The sequence below is a fragment of the Pomacea canaliculata genome, linkage group LG7 (genome assembly GCF_003073045.1).
Source record: "Pomacea canaliculata isolate SZHN2017 linkage group LG7, ASM307304v1, whole genome shotgun sequence".
In the NCBI taxonomy this organism is placed as follows: domain Eukaryota; kingdom Metazoa; phylum Mollusca; class Gastropoda; order Architaenioglossa; family Ampullariidae; genus Pomacea; species Pomacea canaliculata.
In genome coordinates this window covers 5,587,146-5,610,529 of record NC_037596.1, presented here as the reverse complement: position 1 = coordinate 5,610,529, position 23,384 = coordinate 5,587,146, and the positions used below count along the sequence as shown (strand labels likewise).

The following is a 23,384-nucleotide window of genomic DNA, read 5'->3' as shown; positions in this document are numbered from 1 at the left end:
GTGTACCCGGGCCCGCGGCTGTCAAGGGGGCCCGGCCTTGGTCAGTGGATTTTTTTTTCTTCTTCTCCTTTTCTTTTTCTTTTAAAGAAAGGTCTAAGGACAGAACACCCAAACATTACACATGCAGAAGTTGAGTTTGAGTGTAGATATTGAGATTCGAATTGTAAACATACATTATATACTGGGAAAATAATTTACGATTACAAGTACAAGGGGCCCGGAGAGGTCTGTCCCGGGGCCCGGGTGGCTCTCGGCGGCCCTGCTTACAGTCTAAAATAACAGGCTGACAGTTGGCTCTCCATGGAATACTGTACTTCTTGGAAGTAAAATCTAGTGTAACATCGTCTTCAGTGTCATTTACATGAGCAGTCTCTTTTCTTCCATGCAGCTACTGTAGAATAGTGCACAAAGGAACTAACACCCATCAAGGTAGATAATATAGGGATAATCTATCATCCCAGGAATATTACTGTTTACAGGAAGACGAAATAAAGTACAGTATTATTGCAGGGTCAGAAAATGAACACGAAGCTGAAGTGTCCTGCTCCATTGGGATTTCTGGTCTGTTTTCTTATTTTCCACGTGGTGCAAGGTGTGACCTCAGGCAATGTGACTGGTACTGAGTGCACTGTACAGGAGTCGTAAGTATCCAGATGTGTTTTATTGTCAGCATTTCAAACGCACGTGGCCTAATGAAAGCTCTTGTCAAATTTCGTGATAAATTTGATATTTAAAAAAAAAATCAGATTTCTTGCCTCCTTTCATTCTACTCGCTTCTGAAATATTTTTCTTGATATTTTAATACACAGTTTATGTCAAGGTTTACACATACATATCTCACGGCCGTTGCCCTAGCCTAAAAGTTTAGTCGAGTGCATGATAGTCAAACTGTAATATAATAAAGCAAATGGTATTTTGTGAAATGTGCCTTCGTGGGAAATAACATTTTTTAGATTAGATGTCCCAGTCTGTTGTTTCTGTGTAACGGCTTCTTTAAACTCCCACCGAATACCTGGCGCACACAGGCACGTGAGTTGTGTCTAAGTATTTGTGTGTAACTGTTTTTCTAAACTCTCACCAGGTACCTGATGTACAAAACTGTTCTGACTCAGCACGCGCACGAAGTCTGCACTAACACGTGGTGTTGGCATTTTCCTCCGCGATGTAGGAGATGCAGGTGAGCAAAAGAACAACACGTGTGAGTATGATGACGTGTGGCCTGGGTGACGTGTGGGACCTGTAACATAACGCATGTGACATGTGACGTGTGGGACCTGTAACATAACGCGTTCCTGTGTAAGAATTATGGTGTGTGGCATGTAACAGACTTGCGATGTATGAAATGTATGAGACAAGTACTGTGTAAGGTTCAGCCTCATCTTAATTAAACACGTCATCTTCAACATACACCTGTCTGTCATCAATAGAGCAATGGTGTCAGTTTTGAAATGAATCGAGAAGTCTGCTATCCCAGTCTTGCATTTTTCCATCTCTGTTTAGTCCAGTCAAATGGGTTTGGTTTCGCTGATCATTGGAAAATAAATCTTCTAAGCCACCATGTTCACTATCTTGATGTGCACTTTCTTTCAGCACTGAAGCAAAATAAAGCAATACAAGTGTAGAAAAAAAATTGAAACAAAAGTAACATATTTTATCCTCTCTCTAATTTCTCATGGTCATGCAAGTCTTGTTTTGACCAAAAAATCAATAGAAATAAAATGGATAATAATTTCCCCAGGGAATTCAAATGGAATCGTTGTTAACGAGCATCGCTTGCTGTAGGCCTAGTGTCTTTTCTCAAACGATGGGCAAAAATCGGAAAAAGACTCACAACGGTCTCTCGGCAGCGCTGTACACCGGCAACGGCTGAAGGGATTCGGGAGGGTCTGGTGCCTAGGGAGGGCCTGAACGGCTCGCGCCCGGTTAGAAATTTGGAGGGGGGCGTGGCACAAGGCAGGGATGGTTAGGGTTGGCGCTATATACATGGGGAGCAGGCGTCCCGAAAGGTTTATGTGCTTGGCTGATAAGTCAATGGTGCGAGGCTACCATCTGAGGGATTATGACTGAACGCCTCTAAGTCAGAATCCCGCCCGAATATGTAACGATACTTTCAGTGCCGCTGCGATACACGCCGCGGTGTCACAGCCGCGGCGGTGGTGAAGCCACAGGAAGGGGTCATCAGCCGCTCGCGCCGAGCAGTGCGCGGCGGGGACCAGGACGATTTTCACCCCATGCGACGTGGAGATGCCAAATCATTCGTAGACGACCTACTTCTCGGTCGGGGTGTCGTACTTAGTAGAGCAGCCACCTCACTGCGATCTATTGAGACTGAGCCTTGGACCAGGAGATTTGTCCGCATTCGCTGACGGACGCATCTCCGACGTTGGGCTCGAGTCCCCCTCCTCAGTACAAAGGGGGAAAGGTGGTGATGCAGCTACCGGGTGCACCGGTAAAGCAGCACACCACTTTTCTCCCTTTTACTACTTCGCTTTTTTCTTTTTTTTTTTCTTCAAAAAAACCCAGGGGAGGGCCTGGTGCAAAACTTTTGAAAATATTCCAGTTCGATGGAGGGTCTGGTGCAGATAGGAGGGTCTGGTCAAAGACTTTGAAAAACTTTACTCGTCATTAACTTCGCTTTGGTATTAGAAATTTAGGGGTACCTCGATTCCTTCAAGTATACTAAAATGGAGGCCTGCCTGGTGCTATGGGAGGGTCTGGTGCATACAGGAGGGTCTGGTGCAGAGGAGGGTCTTGTGCGAAGAGGAGGGTCTGGTGCGTGAGGCCCTGGTTTCAAAAAAAAGGAAAGTAATAGGGGAAAAATTGAACAAATGTTGTCCATAGCAGCAACGCTTTCTCCTTTCGCCGGTTGATCGCATTCCGAACAACGTTGTGTCTCTGTACACCGACAAAAACCGATCACAACAATACCCAGCCCGATAACCATACCAAATGAGAATTCACCCATCATCTTGGAAGTTTCAGTTCAATAGGAGGGTCTGGTGCCGGTAGAGTTAGGGTCAGGTGCCCGGAGGGCCTGGTGCCTAGGGAGGGTCAGGTGCCTGGAGGGTCTGGTGCCTAGGGAGGGTCAGGTGCCCGGAGGGCCTGGTGCCTAGGGAGGGTCAGGTGCCCGGAGGGCCTGGTGCCTAGGGAGGGTCAGGTGCCCGGAGGGCCTGGTGCAATGGGAGGCGTGGCACAAGGCAGGTATGGTTAAGGTCGGCGCTATATACATGGGAAGCAGGCGTCCTGAAAGGTGCGCGAAAGGGACCGTTGCTATAAAGGTTTCTATATATGAAATGCTCACCCAGTTTTGTATTTTTCATCTGCAAATTAGCGCTCGCTCGGCGTGCAAAGCCCTCGGTCGAAAGCGATCGTTGTCTGCGTCCCGTCATCTGGCGAGCCGGTTTCGAAGCCGACCGAAGAAGGTCTGGTACGGGTTGGCTTGGTAGTGATTCGCGACTTTTGCTGCCGCGTTTCTCACGGCTCAGGCGCGCGCTGGTTGAGCAGAGAGGGGTTCGTCGTGGCTCCTTTCGGCCAGCCGCGTCGGCGCATCGTATAACGCTTGACTGTGTCTCGCGGAGGGTCTGGTGCGGAGGGCCTGGTGCCAAACTTGTAAAATGTTCGTTCGAGGGGAGGGTCTGGTGAGGAGGGTCTGGTGCAAAACTTGGAAAATGTACGTTCGAGAGGAGGGTCAGGTGCGGAGGGTCTGGTGCGGAGGGCATGGTGCCAAACTTGTAAAATGTTCGTTCGAGCGGAGGGTCTGGTGCAAAGCGGATGGTCTGGTGCAACACATTGAAAACACACTTCTAGTCATTAGTAACTTCATTTTGGTACTGGAAGCTTAGGGGAACCTCGTTTCCTTCAAGTTTACCGAACAAGAGGGTCTGGTGCGGAGGGTCTGGTGCAGAGGGCCTAGTGCAAGGAGAGGCGTGGCACAAAGCAGGGAAGGGCAAAATCGGCGCTATATATATATGGGGAGCAGGTGTGCCGAAAGGCGCGAGAAAGTGAACATGGCAATAGAGAAAGGTTACTATTAGCAGGTCAGGTGCGGAGGTTCTGGTGAAAACCTTGAAAAATGTACGTTCGAGAGGAGGGTCAGGTGCGGAGGGTCTGGTGCCAAACTTGGAAAATGTGTTAGAGAGGAGGGTCAGGTGCGGAGGGTCTGGTGCCAAACTTTGAAAATGTTCGTTTGAGCGGAGGGTCAGGTGCGGAGGGTCAGGTGCGGAGGGCCTGGTGAATGGGGAGGCGTGGCACAAGGCAGGGAAGTGATAAGTCGGCGCTATATATATGGGGAGCAGGTGTGCCGAAAGGCGCTAGAAAGTGAACATGGCAATAGACAAAGGTTACTATTAGCCATGTAATGCTCACCCAGTTGTGGATTTTTGCATCGGCAACTGAGCGCTCGCTCGGCGTGCGACGCCCTCGGTCGAAAGTGATCGTTGTCTGCGTCCCGTCCTGCTGCGAGCCGGTTTCGAAGCGGACCGAAGAAGGTGTGGTACGGGTTGGCTCGCTGGCGATTCGCGCGGCTTTCGCTGTCGCGTTTCCCACGGCTCAGGCGTGGGCTGGTTGAGCAGAGAGAGGGGTTCGTCGTGCTCCTTTCGGCCAGCCGCGTCGGCGTATCGAATAACGCTTGACTGTGTCTCGAGTGAAAGAGCGCGCCCGTGTCGATCGGGTGAACGCTCCGCACGTTGAAAATTTGAACCGATGATTCGGTTGCAAGAGCGAAAAGCACCCGCGAACTCAGGACCCGCGCTCCAGCGGCGACTGCTTCGTGGGAGGCGGTTACGTGTACACCCAACAGCATTCTGGTTGATCCTACCAGTAGTCATATGCTTGTTCTCAAAGATTAAGCCATGCCTCGTACGGTGAAACCGCGAATGGCTCATGAAATCAGTCGAGGTTCCTTAGATGATCCATTTCTACTTGGATAACTGTGGCAATTCTAGAGCTAATACATGCAAACCAACTCCGACCCGTCAAAGCCGGGAAAGAGCGCTTTATTAGTTCAAAATCAGTCGGGGTCTCGGCCCGTCCCTTTTAATGACTCTGGATAACTTTGTGCCGATCGCATGGCCTCGAGCCGGCGAGGCTTCTTTCAAATGTCTGCCTTATCAACTGTCGATGGTACGTGATAGACCTACCATGTTGACAACGGGTAACGGGGAATCAGGGTGTGATTCCGGAGAGGGAGCATGAGAAACGAATACCACATCCAAGGAAGGCACCAGGCGCGCAACTTACCCACTCCCGGCTAGGGGAGGTAGTGACGAAAAATAGCAATACGGAACTCTTTTGAGGCTCCGCAATTGGAATGAGTACACTTTAAACCCTTTAACGAGGATCTATTGGAGGGCAAGTCTGGTGCCAGCAGCCGTGGTAATTTCAGCTCCAATAGCGTATATTAAAGTCGTTGTGCTTAAAAAGCTCGTAGTTGCATCTCAGGCATGGTCGTGCGGTCCGTCTCGCGACGGTCACTGCGCGAAGCCTGAGCGTGCGCGGCTCTTCGCAGGGTCGTCTTCGCAAGACGAACAACTGCGAAAGCATTTGCCAAGCATATTTTCATTAGTCAAGAACTAGTCAGAGGATCGAAGACGATTAAATACTGTCATTGTTCTGACCATAAACGATGCCAACTAGCGTTGTGCAAGTGTCGATTCATCGACTCTGAAACCAAACTTTTCGGGTTCCAGGGGAAGTATGGTTGCAAAGCTGAAACTTAAAGGAATTGACGGAAGGTCACCACCAGGAGTGGAGCCTGCGGCTTAATTTGATTCAACACGGTAAAACACACCCAGTCCGCACACTGTAAGCATTGACAGATTGATATCTTTTTCTTGATTCGGTGGGTGGTGGCGCATGGCCGTTCTTAGGTGGTGGAGCGATTTGTCTGATTAATTCCGATAACGGGCGAGTCTCTAGCCTGTTAAATAGTTCACCGATTCTTCACGCATCGGTGCTAACTTCTTAGAGGGAGAAGTGGCGTTTAGCCACAAGAGATTGAGTAATAACAGGTCTGGCTGCCTTTAGAAGGAATCAAGGTGGATGTGACCATGCTTTGAAAACAGTGCGAACCCCTTGAACGTCCTTCGTGATAGGGATTGGAGGCTTGAAATTCTTCTTATCAACGAGGAATTCCCAGTAATTAAGTCGATGCCCTTTCTACACACCGCCTGTCACTACTACCGAGTGAACGGTTTAGTGAGGGGTAGCTGGCCTCCGCGTCGAGAGTCTGAAAAAGTCTATCAAACCGGAGGGAAAGCTTTTGCCGAGTCAGGCTTTCAGTAACGCCCCGGACTCTCGCCTCGGGGGTGGCATCGGCGAAAGTGTAAAAAAAAAAAGGCACATTCTCGCGTGGCTGTTCCCTAGCTTTACAATTTTTTCATTCATTTCGCATTTTGTTGAAACCTTTCAAATATCGTTGCAAAGCAGATGAAAAGAAATGAAACAACTTTAGGCGATGGGATCACTCGACTCGCACGTCGATGAAGAACGCAGCCAGTCGCGTGAATTAAGGTGAATTGCAGAACACTCTAACCCTAACCATTTAAAAAAAAAAAAACCAAAAACAAAACAAAAGCAAAAAAACCCGGGGGAGGGCCTAGTGCAAAACTTTTTTTTAACAAAAGTTCCAGGTCGATGGGAGGGTCTGGTGCAGAGAGGAGGGTCTGGTGCAAAACAAAAAAATTTGATTCATCAGTTTCTTCGCTTTGGCATTAGAAGACTAAAAAAAAGTTCCACTTCGATGGGAGGGTCTGGTGCAAAGAGGAGGGTCTGGTGCAAAGGGAGGGCCTGGTGCAAAACTTTTTTTTAACAAATGTTCCAGGTCGATGGGAGGGTCTGGTGCAGAGAGGGGTCTGGTGCAAAACAAAAAAATTTGATTCATCACTTTCTTCGCTTTGGCATTAGAAGCTTAGGGGTACCTCGTTTCCTTCAAGTATACGAAAAGGGAGGGCCTGGTCTGAGTGAGGGCCTGGTGCATATAGGAAGGTCTGGTGGTAAGTGTGAATGTGAGTGTATGCGTTTGTGTATGCGAATGTGATTCGTGACCTATAATTTCACAGTTGTCATGCTCGCACTTGTTTTGTAAGACTTCTGTAACTAAAATATGTGTATGCTCCTTAGCCAAAGGAATAGGAAAAGATTAACATCTTAGAAGTAGTCGTATGATACGCCATTTTTTGTCTCGTCTTTCTATTTTTTCGTATGCATGTATCTCGAGTTAAACAACATTTGCTGCTTACAGAACAGAGCTGAGGTCAACGTACAAAGTGGTCACGGAGCTCGCCTATCGCAGGAAGAATGTTTGCTGCGCAGGGTACACTGAAGATGGTGATACATGTATCCGTAAGGTCCTCCAACTCTTCTGACCTCGTGATTCTGGGTTGCCCTCTGCATAACTTTGTTTGGATGGTTGATTAGGCGTATCCATCCACATCCGCGCACCTGCATCCTGTCGCTAGTCGACCCCCTCACACCTTCCCTCTGTCACGTGGCTGTCACCCGGCAGCGACCACCCGACCCCCACATTGCCAGCCTCCACCTCCCTGTGTGCGTGCTATGTTCCATCCCCACTAACTGCGATGTCGCACACTACCATACAGTATAGTAATCGAGTTTATTGCAATAGCATTTGACAAGGCAGGAACATCAGTGTCAATGAGAGTGACTAGCGTCTCAAATTGACTGACAATAATGAAGTTTGTGAGAAAAGCTCATAAAGTTTTTAGTCAGCAGGTAAAATGACAATATTAGTACTGTATAACTTTGTTCTAGGAACTATTACGAGGGTTGTCTCGGCTGAGTGAACCTCGCATGTTGTTTTTGCTGCAAAGTCACAGACAGCACTGACAGTCAGGTGTGTCTATACCTACACCTATGTTTTAGAACCATAACAAGCCCTCGCTTTGTGTTAGCAACTTTGATTGTGGCAAATGTGATCGAAAAGTTATACACAATGTTGATACATTTTATGATTATATTATTGTGTTTCTGTTTCCGTGCCATTATGATGACGATGATGATGATGATGATGATTATTATTATTGCATTCCGGGGCTATAACGTATCCTGTATGCCAAAAAAAAAAAAAAAAAAAAAAAAAAAAAAGTAAAGATGCTTGCGCACCAGCAGTCAGAGAAACTTCGCAGGATCCGATATCTTCTGGATTTGACCCCTCGATCTGGCAAGTATACTTTCCTTCTTCGTTGTCAGTCACCCTGGGTATCTGCACTGTGATGGTACTGCTGATGATTTGGTCATAGTCAAATAAATAATTACGTTTTGCAGCGCACTGAAGATGTCCAGAAAGCCACACGCATTCTACGGCAACCTCTGCCACGAGAAAGAAAAATAGTTTTATGTATGTAAATTTTATATATGATAATAAATAAATATAAATATATATATATATGTGTGTTTTTGTAGAGCGTGAATGTACATGCGAGTGTGTGTGTGTGCTTAGTGTACGTGCAGGTGTACGCAGGTATATATTGGTGGTTAGTTGAATACATAAATATGTAAGGCAAACAAAAACAAATCATACCTGGTCGTTTTTTGCCGTTGTAGTGAAGCACCGTGAAGTCTTTTTTTGAGATGCTGATGTCCTCTGAGAAGAAGCAAGTCAGATTAGTTGTTTCGGCCTTTTGTACAGATGGCGCTCTGCAGGCCGTCTTGCTGGCTGTTTGAAAAAAAGAAGTTATCTAAGGACAGGAGTACCGACAGATAGGTACAACAACCAATAAAGATATCAAGCTCGTAAAAGCCGACTGAAGCTGATTTTTCTTTAATGCGCGTTTCTCACCTTTCACTTGAAATGCCCAGGTGACACAAAGGAACACACAAAGTTTGCTGAGGGTCATTGTAATCTTGTTTCTTATCTAAATCTTATCGTCGTCAGGTATTGTTGATGCCATCTCACCGATGTGTGGGACCCTGCAATAAAGAAGTGGATTAAAAGTTTTCTATAAGATATAAATGTAATTTAATTAATCTCGAGTCTAGTATTCAGCAGAATTACTGATCAATCGTTCTCTTACATAAACATATCAATATTTTTATAATAAGTAACAATGACTTCTTCAAGCTGAAGAACAACTGAAGCTATAAACTGGTCAGCATGAGTAATAATAATAATCTTCTGTAGTCCTATACTCGAAGAAAAAATGCGACAAACCTGTCAATAAAAATCACCTTCTTATGAGATTAAACCTATCCATGCAAACATTTTGTTGTCGTAGATTGACACAGAATTTAAATCGGAAAAATCCGAACTGACTAATAGTGACAGCCATATTCAAAGTTTTGCTTTTACTGTAACTTGCTGTACAAATCTCTCGATTTAATAATAATTTTCGTTTTTACACTAAACTGCCTGGAGATGAACATTGGAGACTGGGGGTTCGGAGTCAGATTGTATCATTACCAGCAATTAAGTCTAAGTGTGTCGCCTACACGTACACGGGTGGCGGGGGTATTGAGTGTAATCAGCTTGATTAAAACAGTTTTGTCCATTTTGTACCCGTTCCATGATGTTCACTCCACTGCTTGAGTGTCTAGGGGACCAGACTGTGCTACTCACATCATCTATCTGATGTTTCTGTTCTAGTTTGCTTCATACTTGATACTAAAACACGCAAATATTGTCATGAAACAGCCTGGTTCAAATCCACAACAACAGTCGAAGCGGGTATACATAATTACAGGGGGGCCGTGGACAATGGAAGCGGACAGCGAGAGGAAGCCTTTCTGTCCGTTTCTACTTGAAAGATCGCCGTGATTGATAGAGGCGATCGAGGCCCAGGGTAAGCGGGTGTAGATAATGACAGGTGGGCAGCGGTCCATGAAAGCGGACAGTGGAGGGAAGCCTCTCTGTTCCTTTTCATTGATGTGACAGGTCGCCTTGATTGATGGAGGTGATATAGGCCCAGGGTAAGGGGGTGTAAGATGTAGTAGTAGAGAATAGCGCGGTGGTCAGTAGTGGCCTTAGTACTAGAGAGATAGCGTTAGGACCGGGGATGAGGGGTGGCGAGTAGCCACGTGGCCTCGTAGTATATAGTTAGGGTTAGAGGGTTAGTCGGGGCCTTTCCCCAGAAACCAGCAGAGACTGCCATCTCTGAGCGTAGAATCAACTGTAAGCAGCAAGTCTGTAGGGGGCCCGTTCCACCGAACGTATCGCGCTACTTGCTGGCACTTACAGTCTGGAATCGTGAGAGTGAGGAATGGGTCTCCGTCCTCGCAGACGTCAAGAAGGAGGTACACCGTCAGAACCGGCTACAGCAACTCTGCCACCCGTTGTCTGGGGTAACCGCTGGGGTAGTGATTGCTGTTCCTGTGTACCTCTGGGGTCTTGGACGTCTGGAGCCGGTGCCGGACCACTGTCGCCTGAAATCGTCGCCGCATCTGCATCCGTAGCCTGGGGCAACCAGAGGAGCAGCAATGCCAGTGAGCTAGGGACAGTGCGTCAGGAAACTCACTCTCAACGTCGTCGCCATCGTCATTGCCAGGGGCATCGGTGTGTGACTTGTCAACTCAGCCAGTAGTGACAGTAGTGTGCCAAGGCAGGTCTGTGGCTGTCCACTACTGGTTGTCTAGAGGCAGTCCGTCGCGAACGACGCTGCCGTGAAGAACTAGTCGAGACTGATGAACTGTACGCTTCAGGGGGAGTGTTCGTCGCATGAAGATTCGTTTCATCACAGTCTAGAAGGAAAGTGTGTTGTTTCATTTTTCATTCTTTGCATTTTTGTGACTCGATGATAGTCTGCGTATTCATAGACTCATATTGCGTCACGTGTCAACCTAATTTGCTTTAATTTTCTTGTAATTATAATTTGTTTGTTGTGCAACTGTCTTGTCGGTTGTGTTTGCGCACGCGGGTGAGAGTGTCTGTACGCGTGCGGACGTGTGAACGGGCGGTTGAGAGGTGAGGGTGAAAGCGGGCGGAGCGAGCCAGCCAGAGTGACCCCTTTCCCCTAAGGGCGAGTGAGGCCCATCCCTCTACAAGCCGCGCTCCGTATCATCACAAATATTTTATCAAACTTATTTGTTTTTTCGACAGATGGCAGTAACGGTTATTTTCAGAATAATATTGGTTCACATAAGCAGACTCAAAACAAGACAAATTTAACATGATAGATAACATAATACATTTGCTAAGCTCTAGATCGTGCTTGCTTATCTGAGATACTGAGTTTCGGTATCAAACTAATGTCGCAGACTAAGAACACTGAAATTAAATAAAACCCAAGTGCAAATGAAGGTAACTGACTGTGGCTACCATCTGAGGGATTATGACTGAACGCCTCTAAGTCAGAATCCCGCCCGAATATGTAACGATACTTTCAGTGCCGCTGCGATACACGCCGTGGTGTCACAGCCGCGGCGGTGGTGAAGCCACAGGAAGGGGTCATCAGCCGCTCGCGCCGAGCAGTGCGCGGCGGGGACCAGGACGATTTTCACCGAAATGCGCCGTGCCTAGGGAGGGTCAGGTGCCCGGAGGGTCTGGTGCCTAGGGAGGGTCAGGTGCCCGGAGGGCCTGGTGCCTAGGGAGGGTCAGGTGCCCGGAGGGCCTGGTGCCTAGGGAGGGTCAGGTGCCCGGAGGGTCTGGTGCCTAGGGAGGGTCAGGTGCCCGGAGGGCCTGGTGCAATGGGAGGCGTTGCACAAGGCAGGTATGGTTAAGGTCGGCGCTATATACATGGGAAGCAGGCGTCCTGAAAGGTGCGCGAAAGGGACCGTGGCTATAAAGGTTTCTATATATGAAATGCTCACCCAGTTTTGTATTTTTCATCTGCAAATGAGCGCTCGCTCGGCGTGCGAAGCCCTCGGTCGAAAGCGATCGTTGTCTGCGTCCCGTCATCTTGCGAGCCGGTTTCGAAGCGGACCGAAGGTCTGGTACGGGTTGGCTTGGTGGTGATTCGCGGCTTTCGCTGCCGCGTTTCTCACGGCTCAGGCGCGCGCTGGTTGAGCAGAGAGGGGTTCGTCGTGGCTCCTTTCGGCCAGCCGCGTCGGCGTATCGAATAACGCTTGACTGTGTCTCGCGGAGGGTCTGGTGCGGAGGGCCTGGTGCCAAACTTGTAAAATGTTCGTTCGAGGGGAGGGTCTGGTGAGGAGGGTCTGGTGCAAAACTTGGAAAATGTACGTTCGAGAGGAGGGTCTGGTGCGGAGGGTCTGGTGCGGAGGGCATGGTGCCAAACTTGTAAAATGATTGAGCAATAACAGGTCTGGCTGCTTTAGAAGGAATCAAGGTAGATGTGACCATGCTTTGAAAACAGTGCGAACCCCTTGAACGTCCTTCGTGATAGGGATTGGGGGCTTGAAATTCTTCTTATCAACGAGGAATTCCCAGTAATTACGTCGAAGCCCTTTCTACACACCGCCTGTCACTACTACCGAGTGAACGGTTTAGTGAGGGGTAGCTGGCCTCGCGTCGAGAGTCTTGAAAAAATCTATCAAACCGGAGGGAAAGCTTTTGCCGAGTCAGGCTCTCAGTAACGCCCGGACTCTCGCCTCGGGGGTGGCATCGGCGAAAGTGTAAAGAGAGGCACATTCTCGCGTGGCTGTTCCCCAGCTTTACAATTTTTTTAATTCATTTCGCAATTTGTTGAAACCTTTCAAATATCGTTGCAAAGCAGATGAAAAGAAATGAAACAACTGTAGGCGGTGGGATCGCTCGACTCGCACGTCGATGAAGAACGCAGCCAGTTGCGTGAATTAATGTGAATTGCAGAACACTCTAACCCTAACCATTTTCAAAAAACAAAACAAAAAACAAAATAAAAGCAAACAAACCCGGGGGAGGGCCTAGTGCAAAACTTTTTTTTAACAAAAGTTCCAGGTCGATGGGAGGGTCTGGTGCAAAGGGAGGGCCTGGTGCAAAACTTTGAGAAAAAAATTTGATTCATCACTTTCTTCGCTTTGGCATTAGAAGCTTTGGGGTACCTCGTTTCCTTCAAGTATACGAAAAGGGAGGGCCTGGTCTGAGTGAGGGCCTGGTGCATAAGATTTGTGTTTACGTGTAACAGCATGCGTGTGTGTAGTTATTGTGTGTGTATGTGTGCGGCGGCGCGTGCGGTTTTGCTAAAGGAATAATATAGGAAGGGACTTTCGATAGGTGCTGCGTGTTTGTTATGTAAGTTGATAAAATGATAACTGATGTGTTCTGTTTCGTCGCAGCAAACACTTTTTTAATGAGGTTATTAACGACACTCGATGAAGACTTGTTTAGGCATTTACTTCTTCGTTCTTCCTCTTTACATGTAAGAAGTATAAATCACTTACATAGAGAACATTTCCTTGCACGTCAGTGAGCTTAGTTACAAAACTCGCAGCACTTATAACAAAAGGCGATGTGATACCTCTACCCGTTGTTCTAATCTGTCGAGGTTTTGACATCGCTGCTGACGTAACAGTCCTTACTAAAGGGGGGGGGGGGGCTGTGGAGCGGGGTGCTACAAGTCTGATCCTTTAACATCATTTGTCCTCATTTACTAACCACTCGCATGTAAACAACTTTATGTTCAAGTAGTGATGTAGATCCTAGTGCACTTGTCCTACTGTTTGCAGTCTATATTTCGTTACTGAATGAAGTGTAGATATTGAGATTCGAATTGTAAACATACATTATATACTGGGAAATAATTTACGATTACAAGTACAGGGGCCCGGAGAGGTCGTCTGTCCCGGGCCGGGCTGGCTCTCGGCGGCCCTGCACATAGTCGACATTCTCCTCCTTCACACAATAACCAGTCCGCCTCATAATGCCCTGTATAAAATTTTATAATTTACACAAGAAATGCACCTTCTCAAAGGTTCCTCTCACTCACAAAATACCATGACCTTACATGCACAACCTTTCAAAACATAAATTGACCAGTGTTGTAGGCCTGTCTTCCTCCCTAAAAATGAAAAGAAACTGGCGAATAACAAACTTGTCATGTCCCCGACGAACTGTTGATACTGTCACTGGGAAACAAAATGTCCACAGAAACACACACACAGATCGAAGCGCCACCTCTCGGGTGGACTTAGTTTGTTTTGTACAGCCTGGCATAGCCTCGCGGCGTATACCTTGCTGTAACTCAGTGCACTCTTTGGCTGACATTTCTCAATAGAAGTCTTGATTTCAACCTCGAAAACCAAAGACATTCACAGGGACACAGCCACAGCCTCGTTTAGGATACCACTTACATCATAGCCCTCCTCCCGTTTCACACGTTGCAAAAAAAAAAAAAGTAAATAAAATAAATAAAATAAAAAATAAAATGACGAACATGTCTGGCACTGACGGAAAATATCAGGGAGGATTTGTAAAAAAATGAAGAAACTGTGATGACGATAGCCAGAGAAGACAAACGACGATGAGAGAGTTGATGTCAAGAGAGGCAAACACAAAAGATCACAGGCAATTACAAAACCCAGCATAATGCCGATGAAGTCATCAAAATGCAGATCGGTACAACAGTCACTTGAAGCACAAACAAATCCGAGCAAAAAAACAAATATGTGGAAAGTTTGTCCTTTCAAACCTGTTAGGCTAAGGGAGATCACTCTCAATCAGCACGTGAAAGACGTTCCTCTATCAATCGTGAAGCAGACCTGGAGCATTGACCCTGGCTTTGTTTATGTACAGTGAAATAATTGCAACATACAGACAATGTAACCTAGAATACAGAAGAAACAATCAGGCGACGGGCCTCAGAGTTCCTTTCACAGCGTTGCTTCCCCTTAACCTCAGAAGAAGACTTTTTAAACAACCAGACAACTGAATACAAACAAAAGAATTCAATAATTTTAAATATTGTTTGTAAAGAGACACCCTCCCCATACCCACTCAAATTGTCTGTAGGTCATTGTCCGGGTGTCACTGATGTTTATTCAACAACGTTACGGAAGTGGATTTACGTGCTGCACACGTTCCCTTGATCCGTCACGTTAACGACTCCCTGACCCCATGCTCCCAGCTCGCTATCGAGTGTTCAACTGGTGCCTTTAGCTCATAGAGCTTCGAATTCTCTCTCATGATGATAAATGTTTTCGTTGACTGGATGAGCGTTTTGATTTCTGCGGCGGTACAGGCTTTCTGGAAAAGAAAATTACACAATAATCTTTATAACTTGATAACTTGACTTAAAAAACTAGAATATAACTATCATTTTGTACATTTCTTTTCATTTGCAGAATAAATGTTTAAATATTAAAACCTTATTGATGCATGCTCCTTCAACGCATGTGTGGAAAGCCTTTCTATAAAGAGTGAAAGAAAGAGAGGAACTCACTTCTCTTGTGTTTGGCACATAGAAATATAATAATTCCTGTCATCGCTGTGACAATACACCCGAGCACAATAACGGCTGCTGTTAACCCGGGTGTGTCAGAACAGGAGAGAATCTGTCCAATTTCTGCACGAGAGAAGAAGAAGAAAGAAAATAAAAACCAAAGAATCACAATAAAGAAAATAAACACCCAAGAATCACAATAAAAAAAAAACACCCAAAGAATCACAATAAAGAAAATAAGCACCAAAGAATCACAATAAAATGGTGCACCAAAAACAAAATCAGCTCTTAAAGGCTGGAAAGGCAAGGAAAACTACGGTGTGTGAGATAGAGATGTCAAGACAGGGAAGAAAGGAAGACAAAGAGAGGCAGATGGTGAAGAATGTTTTATAACTCATAAAGAAAGAATATCAAATATAAAAGAAAAGAATCACACACCCGGAGGCCGGAAGCTGCAAAGCGAACCGTGGTCTGGAGGAGCTCCAGAGATGAGACACAGGTAACTTTCGGCAGAACTTTGCGACATTCGAGGGATCTGAACTGTAACACTGTTGGAAACGTTCATGTCCTGCTGGTATCCTGCCCCTGGAATGCAGGACAGACGGCCCAACATCCACGAGCAGTCGATCAGGACATCTACATTACAATAAATATACGAAGAATTATTCAGAGGTGTGCAGTCGATGAGATATATGTATATGTGTGTGAAATATACCTGAGATATAGAATTATTCAAGATTTAAGATTCAAGAAGGACTAGAGTGCCGGTGTCTGAAAGCCTTACGCTAGCTGGTTCGATACTCGTTTTGCGCAGGTTTCCTAAAAAGAACCACCTTTTAAACGGGTACCTGACCCATTAAAAGAAGAATCCGCATCGAAGAAAATGAGGACAATACCTCCCTTTCCTTGCTCAAAATAAAGAATCTGGCCCTGAAATGATTGTATCCATTAGAACCTCGCTCCCCAAACATGGACATGTCGCAGGACACAACCTTTGTGTCTGCCAGACTTACTATTTAATATGTGATTACATCAAACGTTCATTGGTTGTCCTCTAGGTTTATCTCTCAGAAGAATGTAATGAAAGTGCTGCTAAAATGAGTGACATGGGAGCATAGTGTAGCCTGCTGCACACTAACCGGAGGTTCCTGCGCCATCGAAGTGATAGACTTTAAAGTCCTCCTGGGACTGTCCGATGTCCTCGGGGAAGTGACAGGTCAGGGTTGTCTCGGCTGAGTGAACCTAGCATGTTGTTTTTGCTGCAAAGTCACAGATAGCACTGACAGTCAGGTGTGTCTATAGCAACACCTATGTATTAGAACCATAGCAAGCCCTCACTTTGTGTTACTTGATGCTCACACACGCAAATATTTAATGAAACGTATTTGTTTTTTCGACAGATGGCAGTAACGGCTATTTTCAGAAGAAGCAGACTCAAAACAAGACAAATTTAACATGATAGATAATATAACAGATTTGCTAGGCTCTAGATTGTGCTTGTTTATCTGAGATACTGAGCAGTGGTAGCAAACTAACGTCGGAGACTAAGAACAGTGACATTCGTTAACAAAAACAAAAAATCCAGGTGCAAAAGAAGGTAATCGGCTGTAGAATCTTCACACGTTACTTTTTGTTCACAGACATATATAAAACGATAGTTTTCTAATTAGTCTTCCTGTAAAAAAGCAACAGAAAAATTAATTTACCTACTAGACCTTGTGTTGTCCAAGAGCGATCTTCGTCCGTATGACGAATAAATTGTTCATTTGGGTGATACCCGGTATGACTAACACATCCCATCATTGCTGGCCTATCTGCGTCTTCGAGCCTAGGCCCTGTGTTGTAGACAGTATGAGGTGTCCTTTATCTTCAACAGGTACATGACAACATATCTACACAAGCACTGAGCCCACATTCACACAAATGCGCGTTCTTTTTTAAAAAGGCAGTTTGCACCTGAAATGTTATACTACTGAAATACACAGTGGTAGTGCGAAAATGACCGTGTCGTATGATGTCACCTAAATGTTCACACATGCACTTTGTATCCATCCATGTTTTCGGAGAACTGGTGACAGTACTAACCCAATCTAACTTTAACAATTACAACGGTGGTTCTGTTCTGACGATTAAGTTACCTACGTAGACTTTTTCATAAGCGAATTCACTGACACTTGATTATGTAAAATATTTTGCAGGTATGTTGGTATAAGAAAAATAACCACGTAAACAGCTGTGTCATGATGTGCTTTGGCCTGACTTGATTCTGAACGACAGTGATGTACTAATGCTTCCCTGACGAGAGCAAACATCTCGAATTACTTGCAGATGAACCAAACATGAGGGTGGACAGAGTATAATAACCATTGAGGCATCCCCTGTCCTCTCAATAGCCTCTGAACACGAAGGATGTCGGGGCCTGAATTCCGCCTGGTGCTTTGTATTGTGTGAACCACAGGGACCACAGTGAAGTAAACGGATCTACGGTGGGTGAAACCTTGGGGATGGAACATGGAGTTGAACGACTGAAACATTTGTGTGTGTGGTGGGGATGGAGCGATGAATCGGTCACAGACAATGTCGCTGGTTTAGTGTACAATTTGATATGCCCAGCTCACTAGCGGCCATTTAAACTATTTGCAGTCAGACAAGAATATAAACACAAACATTTCATCTCATCCAAAATTTATTGAAATAATTTAACAACACTCTATGGCAAGGCTCGAACTAAAACTTTTATCGCGGATACTGGACATGCGTCTTTGTCAGTGAATGAATCCACCCACTCATCTTTCACTCTTTCACTCACATTTTGATAAGCATTCTAAGAAAAATAAATAAAATAAATTACAATCAAGTCAATTTCAAATAAAATATAATGCTAAACAATTACAAAAACACACACAGATACTCAGGATGGAAGTCTGCTGAACTGTTCATTGTGAATGCTATTTTTGAGCAAAGATGATCGGCAACAGATATGTAGTACATCTTCGGGATGATATCAGGAGGGAATCTACTTTTATCGTCTAAAACAAACCATGAACTAGTCATGTTGACACTAAAAGGATCAACTTGCACACATTAAGCTACAAACGTTCATATCGCCATTTTATAAGGAGTGGCAGCAAAACTTGAAGTTATTGTAGAAGACACTTCTTCCAAAGGAAAGCTTTTTCGCTTTTCCTGAGGGCATTGTAAGTCTGACGACACACCATTAGTTTATTCCTTGTTGCTTCCTTGAGGAGCATAGGGCCACCAACGATACACCAGGACAGATCACAAATACTGTAAGTCTTCTAAAGACCTCCATTGTGTTTGTTGACATGATTTTATAGATGTCTACCAACTCGAACTAAATCATTTGTTTTCTGCATAAAAATGTGTTTTTCTTACTCTTTCGCTGTTCAACAGGTTTTTGTCTTTAGAAAGGGAACTTGTGGTTTCACAGAAAGCCATTCCAGAGCTGTCTTAGTAGACAAATGAATGACATGAACTCAAACATCTGCCACATGTCGATATGTAAAGTAGTGGTTGACTTTCTGTTCACATGAGAGTGTATAGGTCGACGATTTAAGTTTACGGAGTTAAAGAGGACTGTTTTGCTACAAGCGTGAGCACAGTTCAGAGGGGATAAAGGGGTAATAATAACTTAGGATGAAGCAGGAACTGAAGGAACACATAATTCATAACATAATTAAAACAATAGAAGATATTAAAAAAGTAAGAAAGAAAGAAGGAAAAGACACAAAGAAAGAAGTTAAGGAGTATACATAAGCAGAGAGAAAAACAGAATGAAAGAGGAAAAATTAAGACAGAATAACTTTAGAAAATGGACTTCAATAAACAGAAGTCACTCACGGTGTAGTACCATACCTAAGCTAGTTTATTTTTATTTTGTTTTTTCTTTGCCAGACTTTTCTTTGGAGTCTTCACGTGCTGTCTGAATATGTGTAGGGTTATCAGCGCCCTCCCTATCTGATGCTTCTCTGTAACAGCATTAGAAAACGGAAAACAGGGTTACATTATCAGTCTGTCAATAAACCAAACTGACTTTCAAACTGTTGGGAAAAAATCCGCAACTGTGAAAGAAATAAAAAAACAGAAACAAAAATGAAAAAGAACAAACATAAGAAAGAAAAATAAAATCAATCACAGTAAGACCAAACAACCCAACAATAACAACAGCAGCAGCAACAACAAGAAGAAAAGAAAGGCAGAAGAAAAAATAGCAAAAGAAAGAAAATATCCATGAACAAATGTAAGAATACAAAGAGGTGAACTGAACGAATAATTACTAATATATCAGGGAAACGAAAATTGAGTCAACAACTATCCAATAAGAAAACTAACAAAATAGTCTTTACATGATCGCGGTAATAACAATAAAGTGTGCTCACTGAGGATGTCTAGGGCTGCCAGACTTGTTCCCTTGTTTATTTCTGTTCTTACGCCTTCGGCGAGCTTCTTGTGGGAAGGATTCCCTCTCTAAATCCCGCTGCATGGGTGGCTCACTGCAGGATTCAACAGTTTACAGACACTGAGAGGTGGTTAGTCGGTCCAACACACAGGCTTTGACATCCAAATGGTCATCTCTAACCCCGCCCAATGAAAAAAGCCATTCAGCTTAAAACTTTACAGGAAAAGTTATTTTATTGCTCTTGGAATACTTAAAAATGATTAAATTGCATAAATTATATTCAAACACAAACCAATGTCAACAAAGAGCAGACAAATAATGGCGAGGCTTTCCTCCCTTTCGCCGTCACTGTGCGTACGTGTGGGTTGCGAGCAGCTCTCTGTTTTCATGACTTAGTCGAGAAATATCCGATTTCGAGTCAAAAACTAAAAACTTGTGATTGCTAGAAATTTGATAGGGTCTCAAGAAGAACATTTTCTCCAAATTTTTACAAAGAGTACATTTTCATTTTTTTTTTAATGGTGATTGCGTTTTTAAGATTTTTTAACTTTTTAGCTTGAGATTTTGTCATAATGTTTATCGTGCCGTTAGGATTTTTAGATACATCTTTTGAGTACCATCACTGTGTACAGAAGAAATTAAATATTCTGCAAGGAATAAAATATACATTTTAAAATATGAGAAACTGACATTGGCAATTTTACCAGCTATACCAAAACATTACAAAAAAGTTCTCATATAACTCATTTTCTAGCCTTAACCTTTCATACCTTGAAAGTTTAGTCACTTTTCTTTAGTTTAACATCAGCAAGACTATACTTATTATCAGTTCGCATTTGCAAAGGACTTTACTGTGTTATAACACAAATCATAGTAACAGAGACAATTGTGTCTGTAGACATCAATATTTATGATAAATGTGAATAACATATAGAAAATGCTATAGATACTAAAATGCACATTAGCCTTTTGTATTGAAATGTATTATCTAAGGGCATACAAATGTTTGTGATGCTTATGTTAGAAATTTAACAGACCAAGTTGAAAAGTATTCATAATTGTCAAAGATATTTCAATTTCTGTGCTTTCGCTAGCTCTTTCTTTCATCTACTATACATGTTTATTTATTTTCCTTTAGTTTGGTAAAAATAAAGTTTACTTTTGCAATATAGTTGCATTTGATTAGCGAGTTTTTGTAACAGAACCCAAAATAAAGTGTCTAAACCACCGGTATCTAGTGTGTGCTGGTGAACCTTACTGTGTATGAAGATATTAGTGCAAGGCACTTTGAGATTTCATCGTTATGTGGTTATAAAATGGTTTATAAATAAACAGATTTATTACTTATTTTCACACACACACACACAGAAAGAAAGAACACAGGTCATAACAATTTTTTTTCTACTACTACACTGTTGTCCTCACTTACCGGCCCGGACTGTAGGTATGTCTCATCCGATTTTTTTGGAATGTTTGCTCCTTAATTTTTTCTTGAGGTCTTTCACGAGCTAGTGAAGCATTTGTGGCCTCGTCACTGTCAGAATGTTCACCCATCAATAGTTTCTGTTTGAGGGGAGTCAGGGACTGTGCTTCTGCTTGTGGTCTGTTCTCGGTGCTCTTTTTGTGGCCAATGTCTTCTTTTTGCTTTTTTCTCTGCAGTTTGCTAATAATCGAATCATAAATAGACTGAACGGTAAAACTTCCAAAATCGTTTAAACTGTCGGCAACACGAACTCTCGACAAGTACTTGTTGCCAATAGAACAATTTCAACAGTCTAGGTTATCTGCAAAGTTAGTGCGAAGTCTCACTGAATAATATTAGAAAGATCAGATTAAAAGAAAAAAGTTCCCGAAGAAAGTAGAGAAATATTAATTAGTAAATTATAAAAGTTACAAAACCTAATAATACACTTAGTGTTAACCTTTTTAATAAAGATGTCCATGACTTTCTTTTCTCCTTTTCGCCCTCCTTGTTCGCGGTCTGTCCTCGGAGTTCGCCCTCTCGCAAGTCGTCAACGTCTCCACGCTCCTCCAAATCCTTTAGCTTTTTCTTTTTCTTCTTATTTCTGAAAGTCAGAATAACTACAGTGTTTGTAAACATGGAGGACGGATGCATGCAAGCATACGCACACTGTCAAGCACAATTACACTCGGATGTAGAGAGATATTTAGAGATATTAAGGAGGATTTGGTGTTTTACGCCATCAGCAACTAAATCATGACAAAGCAGCCAGCCCTGCAAATAGATGTTACATGCGAGGAAGGTAGAGAAATAGGACAGACTTCCTGGCAGGAAAATACTTACAAAAGAAAAGATATAATTAGACCACCTGACAATGGTAACAAATGCTAAAGGGTCTAGAACTCTAGATCATGCAATTTTAAGAAACCCAAACCAGTTAAATATTAAGCAAGCAGACAGAACAGCTTTGTACAACTGCTGACTTAAGACACTTTACATTTTGACCGGTTATACATTTTCATACTCCTCACTGGGTTTGGCAATTAATTTATGTTGAAATTGGAACATGAGATAATGCTAGGACATGCTGATTTTCTAAATGTTGCCATTGTGAAGCAGCCGGATTCACACGCACGCGCTCCCAGGTACACACATATTTCAGTTTTTCTGAAACAATGTTTCGGACGATGATTTCAGCAGAAGCTGGACTAATAGACAAAACATCCAAACTTACTTTTGTCATTTTAAGTCCTGAAGTTATGTTTTTGCCTTTCGTTTTTGTTACAGATAATATGCTTTCTTCACTACATATGCTTTATTGTGCTGTGTGGATAGCTGAAAATTTTAGTCCAATTAGAATTGAAATGATAAGACAAAAAATTATTTATTTAAAATGTCATTTAAATTATCAGCGGATTTGTCATTTTCAGGTATGTACCATAATGGCAAAGAAGAGAAAACGAACAAAGAGGAAGGAAAGGGTGAAATAAATGAGCGGGAAAAGAACTTTTGGGAGATGAAGCCATGAGATACTGAACATCATTTTGCACTGCTCCGTATTAACCACCATTAACCAACAAAAAAACCTCAAAAACTTACTGCTTGGGATAAGGTAGAGGGTTTCCCTTCAAGGTGGCTTCCTCTTTACTGTTATCTGCTGGATCCATATGAAGAGGTCTTCTCCAAAGTTCATCTCCAAAGCTTTCCCTTGTTTCAAGTTCAGGATAAGGTTCTCCTCCAAAGTTTTCCCTTGTTTCAAGTTCAGGATAAGGTTCCCCTCCAAAGCTTTCCTTTGTTTCAAGTTCAGGATAAGGTTCCCCTCCAAAGCTTTCCTTTGTTTCAAGTTCAGGATAAGGTTCCCCTCCAAAGTTTTCCTTTGTTTCAAGTTCAGGATAAGGCTCCCCTCCAAAGCTTTCCTTTGTTTCAAGTTCAGGATAAGGTTCCCCTCCAAAGTTTTCCTTTGTTTCAAGTTCAGGATAAGGTTCCCCTCCAAAGTTTTCCTTTGTTTCAAGTTCAGGATAAGGCTCCCCTCCAAAGCTTTCCTTTGTTTTAAGTTCAGGATAAGGTTCCCCTCCAAAGCTTTCCTTTTTTTCAAGTAAAGGATCAGGTTCCCCTCCAAAGTTTTCACTTGTTTCAAGCTGAAGGCTCAGCCTGGGTGATGGGTTCTCCCTCTTTTCACTTTCATTAAACACCTGCAAAGTCTCAGTGAAAGAGTTCCAGTGAGATGGTTTTCTTG

The 23,384-nt window shown here is 43.8% G+C and overlaps 1 long non-coding RNA gene across 1 annotated transcript; it reads right to left on the bottom strand.

Annotated features, from left to right (window-relative positions):
* Window positions 1–8,281: 8,281 nt before the first annotated feature.
* On the bottom strand, window positions 8,282–8,951 carry LOC112568748. The gene is made up of 3 exons (XR_003100167.1): window positions 8,798–8,951; window positions 8,540–8,674; window positions 8,282–8,328 (listed from the first exon to the last, which is right to left on the bottom strand). It is a non-coding gene; the product is annotated as an uncharacterized LOC112568748 (long non-coding RNA).
* Window positions 8,952–23,384: the final 14,433 nt, after the last annotated feature.